Raw genomic sequence first — 18871 nt, 5'->3', positions numbered from 1 at the left:
AAAGAATTAAAAAATCCTGATTTGAAGGGGTGCATGCACCCCAATGTTTATAGCAGCACTTTCAACAATAGCCAAACTATGGAAAGAGCCCAAATGTCCATCGACTGACGAATGGATAAACAGGATAAAGAGGATGTGGTATATATATACATATATATACATATATATATATGTGTGTGTGTGTGTGTGTGTGTGTGTGTGTGTGTGTATAACCATTACTGAACCATCAAAAAGAATGAAATCTTGCCATTTGCAACAACGTGGGTGGAGCTAGAGGGTATTACGCTAAGTGAAAGAAGTCAGTCAGAGACGGACAAATATGATTTCATTCATGTGGAATTTAAGAAACACACAATGAACATAGGGGAAGGGAAGGAAAAATAATATAAGATGAAAACAGAGAGGGAGACACACCATTAGAGACTCTTAACTATAGAGAACAAACTGAGGGTTGATGGAGGGGAGATGCTCTAAATGGGTCACAGGCATTAAGGAGGGCACTTGTGATGAGCACTGGGTGTGGTATTTAAGTGATGAATCACTACATTCTACACCTGAAACCAATTTTACTATATATGTTAACTAAAATGTGAATAAAAAATTGAAATAAAAGGTAAAAAAAGTATAAGTGTGAAAAAATAAAGTATATGTGTGCACATGTGTGTGCACACACACACACAAAGACTAGAAGGATATATCCAAACATGTTTACATTCTCATCTCTGAATGGGAGAGTTGCAAGTCATTTTTTACTTTTCTTCCTTGTGTGCACCATTTTCAAAATTTCTAAGATGGACATGTATTATTCTTCTATTAAGAAATAAAACTGTATATGTGAAAGAGGAAGGAAGGAAGGGAAGGGAAGCGTAGGAAGGAGAGGAGAGGAGAGGGGAGAGGAAGGGAGGGGAGGGGAGGGGAGGGAGAGAGAAAGAAAGAGAACTCTAAAGAGCACCAGGCAGACAGAAAGCTGACATTTGACTAAATCCCATATCATCTGATCATTACTTGAGTGATTTTTGTGTTACACAACTTTTCTCATCTTTAATGAACTAGAGAGTAAAAGACCCAGACAAAGAAAAGAAAAAAATGGGGCACCTGGGTGGCTCAGTGGATTAAGCCGCTGCCTTAGGCTCAGGTCATGATCTCAGGGTCCTGGGATCGAGTCCCGCATCGGGCTCTCTGCTCAGCAGGGTGCCTGCTTCTCTCTCTCTCTCTCTCTGCCTGCCTCTCTGTCTACTTGTGATCTCTCTCTGTCAAATAAATAAAATTAAAAAATCTTTAAAAAAAAGAAAGAAAAGAAAAAAATACTTCGCCTTTACAATTAGGAATCTTTTTTTTTTTTTTAAAGATTTTATTTATTTATTTGACAGAGAGAGATCACAAGTAGAGAGAGAGGCAGGTGGAGAGAGAGGAGGGAGCAGGTTCCCTGCTGAGCAGAGAGCCCGATGCGGGACTCGATCCCAGGACCCTGAGATCATGACCTGAGCCGAAGGCAGCGACTTAACCCACTGAGCCACCCAGGCGCCCCTACAATTAGGAATCTTGAAGCAACAACTGTATACTGTCACAGGATTATCTACCTTATTCTGAAGAACAGTCTCCACCCTAACTAGAATGAATCTGTCTTAATCGTCTGACACCATAACTATTTAAGCCTGAGTGAAACTACACCTAAACTAGTCTTGAATTTTTAGTTATTTCATAGTATATCCTCTCAAGGATTTAAAGTTTAACACAACATCAGAAATCCCAGCAACTCATCAAGCCAATGACTGCAAAGCTGATCCTAATGTTGGAACTTGGTGTGCCCCAGGGCCAACAACACACCCGTTGGGGGGCTCCATGGTGCCAGGCCCTGAAGGAAGGCTACAGACACAGAGAAAGGACCTCCGGGGCCAACCTTCCCCACCGCTCCCCACCCTGTGACAATTCAGTGGCCACATGCAGGAATACCGCTAATGCCCTGTGTCCTGTGTCCTTCTAGTGACAGGGTGCTGTCCTTGGCATATACAAATGCTGTTGCTGACCAGTCAAGAGAATATTCTCTGCAGAAGGCAGTTGGTGTCAGGGCCATCGGAGACATTGAATCAGAGAGCACTGACTGATCTGAATTCCAACTGAGCCACTTCCTAGATGTGTGCCTGACTGCAAGCCTTACCTTCTCATCCATAAAAATCTCATCTATATCACGAGTTAGATTAAGAATTGAGATAATGTAAGTGAGATCTAAAAATACATGTATGACCAACAACTCTCACTTGCTAATACATAATATTACTGAGCACCTACAATGGGCTCCCACATGTGCAAGGCCAAATTGGAGTGACAGAGAAGACTGGTTAGAGGAGAGGACAAAAACAGCCAGTCTACACGGGGTCATCCCCCTGCTGTGACCTAAGCAGCACTTGACTCTGACCAAGCAAATGCACTTAAGACTCAAAGACTAGGGAAATGAATCCCATCACTTCCCTGAAAACACTGTAGATAGGCCTCTTCCGACATCTCTAGCATCTCTTCCCAAGATAAACGTGCCCTTGAATAGAAGGCATCTTGATATTTGTTAAGTGTTCTATCAAAAATAAAACCCTCTAAAGCCTAGCACCTAACGCAGATCTAATTCCAGGCCAAGGGTTACCTGTTACAGAGGCCACAGTGGGGCAGAGGCTCTTCCATTTAGATCAGGCTCCAATCACATAGAGTCCTGTGTTCTTACAGCTCTTCCCAGTCCTTCAGTTCACGCATTTAGAACATTCCCCGGAAGGGGCCTGATCAAAGGTTTGTGACCTGAGTTAACCCAAGTCACTGAGTTAACCCAAGTCAACTTTGGCCCAAAACACAAGAGTGTTTTTTTGTCCTCTATTCAGAATACTTCTTGGTATTCACATTTAGTTCAGGGAGGTGAGAAATTGCTTTCTGGCCCTATCACAAACCCTGAACACCATCTACCTCACAGAAAATACTAATATAAAGCAAAATTCTATCACAACAATCTCAGAGTCTAATATTTTTTCAAAGAATAAAGATATTTCAGGGTGCCTGGGTGGCTCAGTCAGTTAAGGGTCTGCCTTCAGCTCAGGTCACGATCCCAGGGTCCTGGGATCAGGCTCAAATCAGGCTCCCTGCTCAGCGGGGAGCCTGCTTCTCCCTCTCACTCTGCTGCTCCCCCTGCGTGTGTTCTCTTGCTTGTGCCCTCTCTCAAATAAATAAATAAAATCTTGAAAGAGAGAGAGAATGAAAGAAAGAATGAATGAATGAAAGGAAGGAAGGAAGGAAGGAAGGAAGGAGATATTTCTCAAGAATGTATTCCTTCTAGGATGATGGTCTGGATTTCAGGATGTAAAAATATGTACCATAATTTTGGTTAACCTTACAGCAAGAGCTTGGGGAAAGGGTTCAGGTTTTTTTGGTCACTTATTCAATGCACACCAGCCATGCTCAACAGCCCACTGAACTCCCTGAACCACATTTACTCATGCACACAGAATCCCCTCCATCCCCCTGAGACTCCTCCACTGCCCTTCTATGCACCTTTGCTGTGCCCCCCTCCACCATTCCTTCCCGTCTACACTCAGGAGTGACACCACCTCACCTCACACTTCACATGTGCCCTTCCCACCCTTTACTCAATAGGCTTTTACTCTTGATGTCTGGTTTACATTCTCTTGTTTCTTTGTTATGTGTAAGTAATCAGTTACTTTGCTAGGATGAAGGAAACCAAGGTTTGGAGAGGCCCAGAAGGAACTGGGCATTTTAATCAAGGCTCTCAAAGGCTCCACATACCAATTGCGAAGTTGCAAGTGGGCACTGGAAACTGCCTGACCAACCATGCTTAAACACTACCACAAAACCGAGTTGGTTTGGTGTCCGTATTCCTTGGAGTGTGCAACTAAAAACATTAATAATTACAACCTGGTGCAAAACGATGACAGTGGTGAACAAAATCACTGGATAACTTAAGGAAACAAGATTCACCGCATAAAAGAAAAAGAACACAGGATGACATCTTCCTCCCATCCTAACTAACCACACAGCCACCAGTTCTCTTGTGCATTCACCTTCTGCTTCATCTAAAAATTCGCCTCCACCGCTGAAGGAAAGCAAAAAAGGATACAGGAAAATATAATGTAGATTTCACAACAGAAAGGCAATATGTAAACTCATACAGGTACTGAATTTTCATTTATTCAACAAACATTCATTGGGCACCTAGTATATTAAACTGTGAGTAAATAAAGATGCATCATTTATGGTTTCTGCCTTTAAGGAATGCAGAGCTTAGAGAAGAAGATTCTAAAACAAATACCAGTGATACCAGTAAGGCTTGGACAAGGGGCTAGGTGAGTCATTACTCATGGTAGGGAATATCATCAGGGAAGGCTGTATAGAAAGCAATAATTAACTCAAATGTTGAAGGTTCACCAGGTCTCAGGTGAACATGAGCAAAGATATGATGGTACAAATGACTACTAAATTTTCAAGAATAAGGGGGTGTGGTATGCCTAGAGCACAGGGCAATATGCAGGAATCCTAAGTGAGGAGGTGAGGAGACCATATGGACAAGCAGGGGGGCATCTCTGGAGATCTTACATGTCACTCAAAGGATTTTGGCTATTTTCCAGTAGGCAACAGATTGCCAAGGAAGGCTTTTAAGCATTTTTATTGGTTGCATACTCCATTATAAAGAGTATGCTTGTCAATCTATACATGTTATATGAATCCTTAACAACATTCCTAGTAGGCTTAGATAGAATCACATTTGAATTTAAAACACTCCTTCTCCCTGAAGGAGTGTTTGGAGATAACGTAAAAGGACATAAGTCTGGGAGCAGGGAAATCCTGGGAGCAGGACATCAGGATACTGGATGTGAATATCCAGACACGAACTCCTAAGGGTCCAAATTAAACCAAAGACAGTGACCATGGAGTGGAAAGTACAGAGTCTGAATATGCTTTGGAGGAAAAATTGCTAAAATGGTTGCCCCCCGAAGCAGCACTCTTTAGCTTCTGCCACATAATGGAAGGCACTTCCCCAGGCATTACACCACCATCTGGGCTTGAAGAGGCCCTCAGAGCCCCTGATGCTTCCAGCCACTTGTAAGCAGTCCCCAAGGAGGCCTTTGTCCCCAACTGGCCACTGAGCCATCACGAGATGCCTACAGATACTCTGAGGAGGCTTTTGCTTACGCTTGCCACACAGTCTGCACCCAGCCTCCCCTGAGACACCAAGGAGACCAACCAATCCTAGCATGCTGCACAATCCTCTATTTTTCTTGCTCATCACCAGAAGCCCAGTCTGCCCCATTTCTCACCTTCTCAGCCCTTCTTCCTTCTCATTGTCTCTTGAACTCAAACTCTACCCTCAGCACACACCACAATGCCCCCTCCTCTGAAGGTTCTAAAAACTTGGAGAAGGCAAGATTTAACCTGAACTTTGAAGGCTGAAGCCAGTTAACACCATTTTCTTAGCATCCCGTCAAGAAGTGACTGTTAATACCCTCACAATTAAGTCTGATATTCCACCAGTATAAACAGGAATGGCTGTACCTAAGGCTAAAATATCAAACACCTTTGAACTGGGTGATAACTAGCCCCTTTCCTGGGACATTCCAATGATTAAGTGATTAAAGAGTTAATGTCTATCTTCCTCAAAGGCCCCCAGGAGGCTGCTCCAGACCTAAGGCTTAGAAAAGTTAGGCTCCTTCCATTTAAGTTGTAAAAAATTTGATCCAATCTCAAAAATCCCCTAGTCTGCAGATGAACTAAATGTCCATCCAGCTCACCTTCCAAGTTCCCTGTCCTTATTCAAATCTTACCTATTTTGAAGTTCATGTCCTTAGATTTTATCACCTACTACCCCTTCTTGCTGTGGCTCCCCCATCTACTGCACCTAAGCACCTGGCTGTTTCCTTTCCAGACATAAGTGTCCTCATCGTTGCTGTCTTCTGCATCTACATGGAAGCCCGGATTCCTACATCACCGCACCTCTGATGATCTCTTTGATGCTGCCTCAGCCATGACCCTCCCTGCCATAACCCTGGATTTGGCTTCACGATTACTTGCACCAGCTTGGAGACATCAGCTTCAAGCATCCCACACTGTAACCACTACCTTCTCTGTCTCCAGCTCATCTATTCTGGTATTTCCATCCCAACATCTTGTTGGCATTATCTGGCTTTCCAGTCCATTGACCCTTCCATTTTTCCACTGTCAGTTACACCCTCACTTCTCTTTCTGCCCAGCTTGGGTTCAAAGTCCATCATTGGAACCTCTCCCTTGTAAGTGAGTACTTGTTCCTCTCTTCCTGATTCTTACCTGGCAGATCCTCAAGTTGGTTAAACCCAACGATCTTCCTGCTCCACACCTCCACCTAACAGCTGAAGAAACTGCCTGGCACAAAACACAACCCCAGCCAGGCTCAATTCAAATTCATGGCTGCAAAAATCTACATTGGTCAGCAATACTATTATATTTCCCAGAATGTTTTAAAATAGCTATTTCTTCTTTTCCAAAATCTGTTTTACCTCTCTCTACCCCAACTTCACACTTTGTTATGAAAGTAGAAGCAATTAGGGAAGAACTTCCCACCCCCAAACCATGACATATCAGCCACTGTACCCATTCTTTCTACAATCCTTCCTTTTACTGTAAATGAAATGTCCCTGTTCCTAGTAAGGACTAACCTCTACATTTGTGCCCTGGATTTCCTCCCGTCCTGGCTCTTCAGGAATTGTACTCTAATTATTACCCATCACTCTCCCCTGCCTTCATCCATTTTTCCTCTCTACTTAATTATTCCATCATTTCCTCTCTACATAAATGCATTCTATTACTTTCTGGTCCTAAGACAATATCTCTTCTAAGAACTTTTCCACCCCTCTGTGTTTCTTCACAACAAAAATTTTTGAAAGAGTTGTAAGAACTGTCTCTGCTTCCACAACTCAATTAAATAAGCTTCTGCCCCAGCCTCGCTCTACTTAAAGTATATGTCAAATTGTCAAAATCACAAATGGTCTCATTTCACTAAATGTAATCTCTATAACTGACACAGCAGAAACATCTCCTTTTAAAAACATTTTGAGGGGCGCCTGGGTGGCTCAGTGGGTTAAGCCGCTGCCTTCGGCTCAGGTCATGATCTCAGGGTCCTGGGATCGAGCCCCGCATCGGGCTCTCTGCTCAGCGGGGAGCCTGCTTCCTCCTCTCTCTCTGCCTGCCTCTCTGCCTGCTTGTGATCTCTCTCTGTCAAATAAATAAATAAAATCTTTAAAAAAAAAAATAAGATGCAAAGCACTGTGAAGAGAACAGCTTCACCAAAAACACACAGTCTCTTTGGCTCCCAGCTACACTACATCTTCCAATCTCCCTTTGTTGTGTACCTGAATTCTGGCCACTGGTATGTCTGAGGAACTGATGCATTCGTTGCAACACCAAGTGTTTAGAAAGTAGATACACTTCTTCTCTTTCTCCTTCCACTAACTGGATAAAGTTGAAAATAAAGCTCTAAGGAATGGCAAAATCATTGAAAGGTTCCAGGGTGTCTAAATCATGAAGTCATTCGCCAACCAAGAGTATGATATGACCAAGAAATAAACATCTGTCACATATGTGCTTTTATGTACTCTCAGATCCCTCAACAATTTAGTTTGCCCTAACTACTAACAATTATCTGATGAAGAAATTGACTTTTTTCCAGAGGCAAGGGAAACAAAAGCAAAAATGAACTACTGGGACTTCATCAAGGTAAAAAGCTTTTGTATGGCAAAGGAAATAATCAACAAAACTAAAAGACAACCAATGGACTAAGAGAAGATATCTGCAAATGACGTATCTGATAAAGGGTTATTATCCAAAAATCTATAAAGAACTTACCAAACTCAATACCAAAAAAACCAAAACAAAACAAAAAACAATCCAGTTAAGAAATGGGCAGAAGACATGAACTGACGCTTTTCCAAAGAAGACATCCAGATGGCTAAGAGACACATGAAAAGATGCTCAACCTCACTCATCATCAGGGAAATGCAAATCTAAACCGTGATGAGATACCACCTCACACCTGTCAGAATGGCTGAAATTAACAACAGGGAATGATAGATGTTAGCGAGAATGTGGAGAAAGGGGAAACCCTCTTACACTGTTGGTGGGAGCCACAGTAAGTGGCTGTTAGCATCGCCACTCTGAAGAACAGTATGGAGGTTCCTCAAAAAGTTAAAAATACAATTACCCTCTGACCCAGCAATTGGAGTACTAGGTATTTATCCAAAGCATACAAAAATGGTGATTTGAAGGGTTGCATGCACCCCAATATTTATAGCAGCACTATCAACAATAGCCAAACTATGGAAAGAGTCCAAATGTCCATCAACTGATGAATGGATAAAGAAAATGTGGTATATAAGGGTACCTGGGTGGTTCAATTGGTTGGGCAGCTACCCTCAGTACAGGTCATGATCCCAGGGTCCTGGAGTAGAGCCCCGGTGTCGGGCTTCCTGCTCCGCAGAGAACCTGTTTCTCCCTCTCCCTCTGCCTGCTGCTCTGCCTACTTGTGTTCTCTATGTGTACCTCTCTGTCAAATAAGTTAATAAAGCTAAGAAAGAAAGAATGGTATACACACACACACACACACACACACACACACACACACACCAGGGACTATTACTGAACCATCAAAAAGAATGAAACCTTGCCATTTGCAACAATGTGGATGGAGCTAGAGGGTATTATGCTAAGTGAAATAATTCAGTCAGAGAAAGACAAATATTACATGATTTCACTCACGTGGAATTTAAGAAACAAAACAGAAGAGCACAGGGGGAGGGAAGGAAAATAAAATATGATAAAAACAGAGAGGGAAGCAAACTAAGAGACTCTTAACTACAGAGAACAAACAGAGAGCTGCTGGAGGGGAGACAGACGGGCTAAGTGGGTGATGGACATTAAGGAGGGCACTTGTCGGGATGAGAACTGGGTGTTATAGGTAGGTGATGAATCACTATATTCTACTCCTGAAATCAATACTACACTATATGTTAACTAACTTGAATTTAAATATAAATAAATAAATAGATAGATAGATAGATAGATAGATAAATTTAAAGCTCATCAGCTCAGCTCTAACTATAAAACATATTTAATCTTATTTTATTCTATTCAGGCAGAAATACACATAAGAAAATGACTTGAAATACTGAAAAATAATGGAACTTTGGTTTTTAAATCTGGAAATCTTTGATGCTTCATAACATTTGGGAAATATAACCAAATGAATGAACGATTAAGAGGCCAAACAACTTTGCATATTTCCTATGTATTTAAATCAGATTTATTCTTGACCATTATATTAATTTTTAATAAAGTATTGAAATACCATGGTACATTGGCACAAAAAAATTGCACAGGCCAGGTAAAAGGCTCAAAGATAATGCTAAAGATTGGTAAACTATGGCGGAAAAGGGGAAAAGGTGTCTTCTAAAAACAGATCAAAGAACGGCCCCATGGCTGACGATGGAGGACATGAATTTGTGACCTCCAATTTGCATGACTGTGTTCATTTTCCCCAGTAGCATTCGCACACCCAGGTGCAGTAGTGGGAAAAGCAGATTACCACCAAGTTGCAGGTTGTTTCCGCATCCATTGATATTAATTCACAACATCATGGTTTCCTAGATGTCACATAAAAAGGAGTACTATTTTAGGCAGGCATACTGTGCTAGGCATTTGATCTCTGAACCAGTTCAGCATCGCTGGTGAAAACTCTGAAGCCACAGGGTAAAATATTAGGAAGTGGAAGTGTTAAAAGGCAAAGCTCAATGAGTCAAGCAGTGGAATCCAGAGCAACAAAAAGCAGGAAGAGTGGAGCAAAATGGAATGATCAAAGCAGTTTTGACATCACCACTCCAGTAGAAATACTGGAAGGATTATCCCTTGATTTTATTATTTCTTAACACAGTTTTCAAGGGAGTTTCAGTCATACGAGGAAATAACTACGTGGCTTTGAGTGAGTCACTTAAGTTCTCTGGAACTGTGTTTCCCCGCTGATAGAACAGTTCACTGCTGCTATATGAAATAATTTAAGCCGAGTGCTTAGCACAGCGCCTAGGAAATGATGATTGCTCAGTAAATGATACTTGTAGTTACTATTTATTATTCATAATAAAAGGAGTTGGGTTAGATCTCTAACCCTTTTTCTATTTTAAAATTCTGTGAAAACATATATTTTTTTAAAGATTTTATTTGTTTATTTGACAGAAATCACAAGTAGGCAGAGAGACAGGCAGAGAGAAGGGGAAGCAAGCTCCCTGCTGAGCAGAGAGCCCGATGTGGGGTTCGACCCCAGGACCCTGAGATCATAACCTGAGCCGAAGACAGATGCTTTAATCCACTGAGCCATCCAGGCACCCTGAAAACATTTTTTTAGGTAAATATCCCAGCTACTTAAGGGTGTGTTAGGATGGGGGTAAGGGGTTAATAATAGCAAACATGATGAGAGAAGGAAGAGAAATAGACTTGTTGCAACAGATCCTATGAGCATAAGCCAGGGAGGGAGATGCAGAGAATGCAGCATCCTCCACATATGAATGCTACATCTGGAGAGACTGGGAGTAAGGAGATCCCAGACTTGGGGAAAAAGTTAGATCGAGTCCAGCAGTGAACAGAATCCACTGACCAAGGCCGGCCTCACCTTAGACAAGAGTACTAAAATACTTCATGCTTTTATGGGCTTAAAATTCACGTAACCCACCTCCTTGTACAGAGGAAGAAACTGAAAGGTGCAGAAACTGACCAAAGCCACACCTAAGTGGCTTAGACAGTGACTTCAGGGACGCTCAGGGAACCAGTGCTCCCCAAAGTTTCTTTCTCCTAGCTTATATAAATCATAGTCAAGGTTTTGTCCCTTCAGAATCCAGAGTCTTCTGATAAAGTAACAAGTTAGCTTTATCACTCCTCTTTTTATGAGTTAATTTTCCAGATTCTTTTTCTAAGAGACTGGATTAGGTGGGCAGGTGAGAGAGAAGGGAGAAATTGGTGAAAAGAAGGGAGCCACCAGTGGATACTAAGTAAACTCTCCCTTTGCAGATTCATTTTCTTCAGGAATTGCTTTCATAACTTCACTTCACCTGCAGAGATTTCCTTTCCTCCTCCTAAATATGGCGTTTTGGGCTATCAAAAGTGCCAAATCTGTAAAGAAAAAGGGGAGGCCTGGAAAACAGAAAGCTTGAATTATCCAGTCCAACTGATTATCTGGAAGACAACTGCCTATGTTATCTGCTCTCCAATCGCACCCAACCCATTTCTATCACATGCTTCCTGAGAAACTAAAGGATAAGGGAATTACATAAGGTGATCATTCATTCAAAAAACTGTTTACCTAGGTGTTCCCTTGTGCAAGGCATCTGGGCTGAGCACATGAAATCTACCAAATTATGTAAGATCCAGCTCTTGCTCTAAAGATTCCGTGAAAACTGCAGAAAATTCTGCAGATTCTGCAGAAAAGGAAATAATACACGTTTTCAAATAATTAGCTTATACAAGAGAAAACGAGAGACTTGAGAGTGGCATAAAAAGAACAACTGAATGATTTAGGAAATGTACAAAACACTTCTGACTGGAGCGGTGAGAGAAAGCACCATGATACTGGTAAGCCAACGGTCAGGACATTCAAGGACTGACAGAATTTCAAAAAGGTGAAGTAGAAGGAAAAGCATGCGTATAGGGACAGCAGTAGGAAGAAGACAGATTTAGGGAATTCCAAGTAGTCCAGTGTGGCTGGATCCCAGGGAAGATAAGGACACAACCTTAATACTGGAGCATGACTAGAGAGGTTTGTAAATTCAAAGACAATATTTGGAACTGGATCCAATAGATCAGAGTAACCCATGGAAGAGTGGAGCAAAGTGGAATGATCAAAGAAGTTTTGACATCACCACAATTCAACAAACATGTTCTTTATCCAGTTTAAATAAAAGGAGAACGGCTTTTGAGAACCTAATACCATAAGCTATGTTATTTTTATCACTTTTCAAATACATTTAGAAGTTTATTGTATCTTACTGAAATAATAATGGCATAAAATCTTAACTAAAATGTTCCCAAACTGTTTACTTTGAACATAAACTTTTGTTCCTCTTGCATATACGCATCTGGCCTTAGCGGCCACTGGTGGATACAAGGTTAGTAAAAGACTTTCTAAGCATAAGTCTCCAAGTCATGTTGGGAGGACACACCACTATTTAAAGAATATGAGGCTTAAAAAATTTAAAGTCGTTGTTTAAAAACACCCTAACAAATCTCACTGTTTTTTAAAATTTTGCAAAGATTTATTTATTTTAGAGTGGGAGAGAGAGAGAGTGTGTGTGTGTGGGAGAGAGAGAAGCAGACTCCCCACCGAGCACAGAGCCAAACATGGAGCTTGATTGCATGACCCCAAGATTACTCTCTGAGCCAGAATGAAGAGCTGGACACTTAATTGACTGAGCCACTGAGATGCCCCATATCTCACTATTAAAAAAATAAAGTAAATCAGTAACAATTTCATTTTGTCAGAAAATTTTTTTTTAATTTCCCAAATAAAGTTTTAAAATTTTGTTATTATGTATGTCACAATAAATTTTAGTTAGGAAGGAAAGATTTTCTATTAATTAGTTTCTTCCCCCTAATTTTAATGAACTAACAAAACCACAGCTTGACCTCATTAAAATCAGAAACCATGTCTTACCTGCTGCATAAATCAGAAATCTGATTTTGAAAGAACCAACATAAAAATTTCAACTGAAAAATGGGAAAGAACGCAGATATACTCTAAGAAGAAATATTTAAGACAAAGAGCCATTAAGAACCTCCAACAAAAGGCAAAAATCTTGGAAAACAAGAAAAAACAAATAAACAAAAACCCATGGTCACATTCATGTCAGGACATAAAATCAGAGTTCTGGACAAACTCTGGTCATAGTCAGTTCCTAAACATTCTCAGGTATGCAAACCATAGGCTCCCATGTTTCCCTTCCTTAAAAGTTCCTGAGGTCAATCCCTGGTCAGATAATACAGAAAGAGGTCTACCAGAGTAGTGTGTCCTCTGCGGAAGCTCATATTTGATTACCTGCTTACATTCTACTATAAAAAGTTTTTATAATATAGAGAGGAAAGCAGACCCCACAAACCATAACAGAGAGGTTGTTTTTTGAAAATGAGTTTTCTAGAATTTGCTATCAAATGAGATGTCCTCTCACCATGACTTGGAGACTTATGCTTAGAAAGTCTTTTACTAACTTTGTATCCACCAGTGGCCACTGAGGCCAGATGGGTATATACAAGAGGAACAAAACTTTATGTTCAAAGTAAACAGTTGCTACAGATGTCCTAGGTTACAGCCACCTTAGCCCTTGTCTTTTGATAATTAGATTAGTTGAATCTAATCATCTCTCCTTCCTGCATTTCTTTCCCCCATCAAGTCAACAAGGAACTGTACAACACTCCCTTCCTTAGCTGCTTCTTCCTTGAGGACACAATTTACCATTTCTTCTTATCTCAAAGGGGATGAGTCCTGATGGAATTATCTAAGTATTTGAATTAGCATCTAAAACACATTAATAATCTTCTCAGTTTAGTTCCATTCAGTCCTTCCTTATCTCCCAAAATAACAGTCCTGAAATTAGCCAGGTGTAGGGGTCCCACACCTGATGATTAGTAATTTTCCCCAGAAACATCAGATGAGAAATATATCCCATTAGATAGAGCTGGATAATGTAACAGTCATGCCATGTTATACATTTTTATGTAAGTGTGGTAGAAGTGGTAAAAATGAAGGGTTACAATTTCTAACCCCAATCCTGAGCTTTAAAACTCAGAGATACAGTGAAAAGTAATATTTAGTGCACATCCAGAATTTTACTGTTTTTAGGTTTAATACTTTTCCACATAGGATTGTCTGAAAGCAAAGGATTGTGCTGGCTTTTTAATGCAGTGAAATACAAAATAGTGAACATTCTTGATACAATCATGACCTCTCTTTGCTGTAATCTTCAGGAAACTATTGGTCTCTCTGTTGCTGAAATGACATTCTCTTCACCACAAAACTATCTCAACTATTTGAGCCCATATTAACATCTCCCTGGCATAACCGCACAGTTGAAGTCAACATTCTACCCATGGGCATATGATTATGCAAGATCTCATGCTGGTGTCTAACTGTTTTACCTTGTTAAACTCTAACTCTCTCAAAAGCAAGATGACCATACTTTTTCTTCTTCTAGCACTTGCTACTCTGTAATGCTACACAAGCCTAAAGAAAACTTCTTCAAGAAGCCAAGTGTTAAATATACAGTTGACCTTTGAACAAGGCAGGGGTTAGAGGTGCTGACCCCCTGCATAGTTGAAAATCCACATATAACTTTTGACTCCTCAAAAACTTAACTACTAATAGCCTACTCTTGTTGACCAGAAGCTTCACTGAAAACAAAGTGGATTATCACAAATTTTGCATGTTATATGTATGATATACTGTATTATAGTAAAGTAAGCCAGAGAAAAGAAAATGTTTTTAGAAAATCATAAGAAAAAGAAAATTGTTTACAATACTATACTGTATTTATTAAAAGAAAAAAAAAACTCCACATCTAAGTGAACCCACACTGTTCAAACCCATGTTGTTCAAGATTGAATGTTTTCTTTTTTGTTGTTGTTTAAAAGATTTATTTATTTATTTTGGAGAGAGAGAGAGAGAGAGAGTACAACTGGGAGGGGCAGGGGGAGAGGAAGAGAGAATCTCAAGAAGACCCCAGGCTGAGTGCAGAACCCAACTCAGGGTTCGATCTCATGACTCTGAGATCACCACCCTGAGATCATGACCTGAGCCGAAACCAAGAGTCAGACACGTAACCGACTGTGCCACCCAGGTGCCCCAAGTGTGTTTTATATCTAATGCTCTTTCTGAAGTGTTGTTTCAGGACTAAACAACCTAGTGAATCCTGGTGTTGACAAGCAGAATGACCCAAGTTTTGAAAAACCTAAGCAGAAACATCATCACATTAAAAAAATAAAGAAAGAAAGAAGTGGGACGCCTAGGTGGCTCAGTTGGTTAAGCCACTGCCTTCAGCTCAGGTCATGATCCCAGGGTCCTGGGATCAAGTCCTGCATCAGGCTCCTTGCTTGGCAGGGAGCCTGCGTCTCTCTCCACTTCTGCCTGCCATTCTGCCTGCTTGTGTGCGCTCTCTCTCTCTCTCTCTCTCTCTCTCTAACAAATAAATAAATAAAATAAATAAAAAAGAAAGAGGAGAGGGTGCCTGGGTGGCGCAGTCAGTTAAGCATCTGACTCTTGGATTTGGATAGGGGCATGACCTCATGCCCCTTGATGTGCTGTGCACTTAGCGTGGAGTCTGCTTGAGATTTTCTCTCCCTCTGCCCCTCCTGCTTTTTTGCTCACATGCTCTCTTTCTCAAATAAATAAATCTTTAAAAAAGGGGGGGGGGATTAGATACTCATCTGGAAAATAGTTTCCTTCTATAATAAGGGCTTGCCACTAGCCACCTTCCCTCTCAATCACACACACACAAAGTAAAGGGTATAATGCCTGGATAATTCATGCACAATTTGCAGGAGCTAAATTATCTATTCTTTGTCCAAGTCTTTCCCTTTTCAATATATAAAGAAAAATATATAAGAAGGAAGGGAGATAATATTTTGAAGTCTACCACCTAACATCACTAGCAGTTTTACATGTGCTATATCATATTCTATTATCCACATTTTGCCAATGAGACAGTTGAGGCTCGGTGAGTTTGCATAACTTACCTAAGGCCATGGTCTTATTTTCTTCCCCCAACTACACCCAGCTAGAGTTTGTCCCACAGTTCAGTCACTCATTGAGAAAATATTTATTGAGCACTTATTACAAGCTAGTCACCACTTTAAACATTAGGAATAGAAACACGAGTGAAGCAGACCAATCCTCCTCACAGAATTTACCTTCCAGGGATGAAAGACAGAAAACAACCCAACAGAATAATTTTAAAGTTGTAATAGTTTGCCAATATGATTTACTTACAGCGACAGTCAAATCTTTTTAAATAGCTTTAATGAGATTAGTTACATGAACTAAAGGAGGAGGGGGTAAAACCCATGACAACTGGTAACTGTAGCCCTGTTGTCAATTACTGAGCCCTCAATACATCTTTTAATAAATCAGAGAGAAGGGGGAACCTTGGTGGCTCAGTGGATTAAGCATCGGACTCTTGATTCCGGCTCAGGTCATGATCTCAGGGCTGTGAGACTGAGCCCTGTGTCTGTCTAGGCACTAGGCATAGGTTTGCTTAAGATTTCTTCCCTCTCCCTCTACCCCTCCCCCGAAAGGGGGGAAAAAGTAGCACTTTAATGCTGCTCAGAATTTCTTTACAAAGTGACCATGTGAGAAATCAGGACAGCTCCACCTATGTTGTCTGTCAAACCTAAAATTCCATATTTTATCCACTTTTTACCAAGGTAATGCTTTATTTGAAAAGCTGATTTTTAAAAATCAAGGGAGCATTGTAACTTGATATATGTCCTTATGAGGATCACAGAGTGGTTTCAACATCCACATCATAAAGTTCCCCAGGTTGCGTATAGTATCCATTGGGCAATGGCACCCAGCTCTCACTGGACAGCTGGCAAGATCACAGTAGCTGGGAGCAGTCAGGAAGTGCCTGGCCCCAGTGTGGCCATTGCCATTATCCTCCACAGTCCAAAAATAAACTTCACAAACTCTTAAACTTGAAACATATGCAAAATTCTAACAGTTTTGTTTAAAGCAACAAACGGTGTAACTTACCCTTCCTTCCCTCAACTATTTATACAAGACTATTTATAAGTCGACTAAATTAACTGTTAGCTAGCTATTTCTATAACTGCCTCCCATGATACGTATAATGTGATGTGCAGTGTGGGTTGGCCCATGTCACTAAGACTGAGAATTTGTGTTTGTAAATTACTTGGAAACTCTTAAGGAAGGCGGTTGGGGAGTGAATCCTCGTGCGCATAAGGTGGAAGGCTGTCTAGAAACTAAGTGGTAAGAGCAACACTTCATTCACAGGGCTACACCTTTCTGCCAAAGCACTCTGCAAATCTATTTTTGCTCAGAGACGCTACTACATGGAGAGAGGAGGCTGCTTTAAGTACATCGGTGTACACTTTCCATTTCCTCCTATAACTGTCACACTCCAGCACCCAAAGTTCTCAAAAGTGAGCCTCAGCACCGTTCTAGAATCTTTCCCTCCCTTGCTTCAGAAGGGAGCAACAGTCCTTCTCATCAGAGGAGCGACACCCACAAGCCAAAAGTTTGTAGGAAACTTTCAATTAGCTACCGACGCTTGCCCAAAATGTATCTTAACCCCACCGCCCTCCAAAATATAAAGAGCTGAACTCTGCCTGAGAACGAGGCCACCTTCTGTTGGGGAGAAATTCTCAATCTTCCCCCAAGAATCCCGCCACCACCCCACCCTACACCGGAGTCCTAGGGGACTCACGCGGGTCGGAAAGGGACCGCTCTCCCCTATGACCCTGGGGGCGGGGAAAGGGGGTCTCCCAGGAAGCACACACCTGAGATTGATCCTCTCGCGCGAGGGGAGAGCAGGAGCGCACAGTTCCTACGGGTGGGGCGGAGTCTCTGCCTCCCCCCGAACCAGACCCTCGGCCCTGATCCTCGCGGCGAGGCGCTCGTGGCTGTCACTCCGCGGCAGCCCGAGCCAGTGTAACCCAACGCGCCCCGCGCCGCCGCACCCCCGCCTCTCCGGCGACTTCCTCCTCCCGCTCCTGCTCCTCCTCCCTCCCCAGGGGCTGGCCCGGGCGGCGCGACCGCTGCATCCAGCCCGGATTCCTCGGGCCCAGGCTTCTCCGGCCCAGCGGGGAGACACGGAAGTGGAGGCGGGAGCCGGGGCCGGGGTAGGGGGTGAAGCGTCGCGAACCAGCGGGTGGCGAGCGATCGAGGTCTCCGCCGCCCAATGAACGTGACCGGACGAGGACACGCGGCCGCGGGTCCCGCCGGGTGGGGCGGCGGCGCGCCATTGCGCGGGCCCTCGCCCCTGGCTGCGGTTCCTGCCCTGCGCCCCGCCTTGTCGGCCGCCTGGCAGACAAGAAAGCCTGGGCTCGGCTAGGCCTGGGGAATATGGGGGAGGTGTCCGATTGCCTCTGCCCTCCCCACGCGGGCCGCCCTCGCCACCTGTCCCGGAGAGAGGAGACTCTTGACCGTCTGCATGCTGGCAGGCTGGCTTACCTGATTTCTCGCCGCCCGCCCCCGAATCTGGCTTCCCTTCCTCAGCAGAAAGGCTTCCCTGGGCCTAGAAACGCTTCTAGGAAACGGGTGGACCCCTGGGACCCGGCTGTCAGAGCCCAAAGCCCTCGCTCGGGCTCTCCCCGCGCGCTCCTGTAGGCGCGCTCGGCCTCCTGACCTGCCCGCTGAATGTCAGCGCGGGAACTCGCAAGGAAGGCCAAGCCCAAGCACCAGAAGGTGGGATGCCGAGCACTGGCTCCTCAGGTCCAGCCTCATACAGGTGGGGGGAGGCGGAGAGCCCCGCCGCAGAGCAGCAGGCTTCCCAGATGCACCCCCTAAAACCGACCCTGCCCACTGAGCATGCCCAGCTCACTTGGAACTGCAAGTGGCTAGGCAAGCCCAAATGGACCCAGGGAGGACGCAGATGGGGTTCAAACGGACCCCATTTCTTTAAGACCTTTCCTCCCACAACCTCTGGGAGTTTTGCAAGTAAGGTTTCTACCTTGGTGTTGAAAAATACCCAGGGGAGGGTTGGAAAGGCCTTCCAAAGGAAGGCAGCCAAATTACTTTGAACCCAAATCGCAATGGTGGGTTTTTTTCAACCCATTACTTATTAAGTCAATTTCCTTAAATGCC

At 42.9% G+C, this 18871-nt stretch overlaps 1 protein-coding gene across 3 annotated transcripts in view; it reads right to left on the bottom strand.

Annotated features, from left to right (window-relative positions):
* Positions 1-18569, bottom strand: part of GPD2 (glycerol-3-phosphate dehydrogenase 2) — a 140855-nt gene extending 122286 nt beyond the window's left edge. For 2 of the 3 annotated variants that reach the window (XM_047721793.1, XM_047721796.1), the window contains exon 1: positions 17566-17710. The gene's annotated coding sequence lies outside the window, so the exon portion shown is untranslated. Of the gene's footprint in view, positions 1-17565; positions 17711-18238 lie in introns of those variants that run through there. The other variant, XM_047721795.1, reaches the window with a different exon arrangement.
* Between the last annotated feature and the right edge of the window lie 302 nt (positions 18570-18871).

The sequence above is a fragment of the Lutra lutra genome, chromosome 3 (genome assembly GCF_902655055.1).
Source record: "Lutra lutra chromosome 3, mLutLut1.2, whole genome shotgun sequence".
Lineage (NCBI taxonomy): Eukaryota > Metazoa > Chordata > Mammalia > Carnivora > Mustelidae > Lutra > Lutra lutra.
This window is presented reverse-complemented; position numbering and strand designations above follow the sequence as displayed.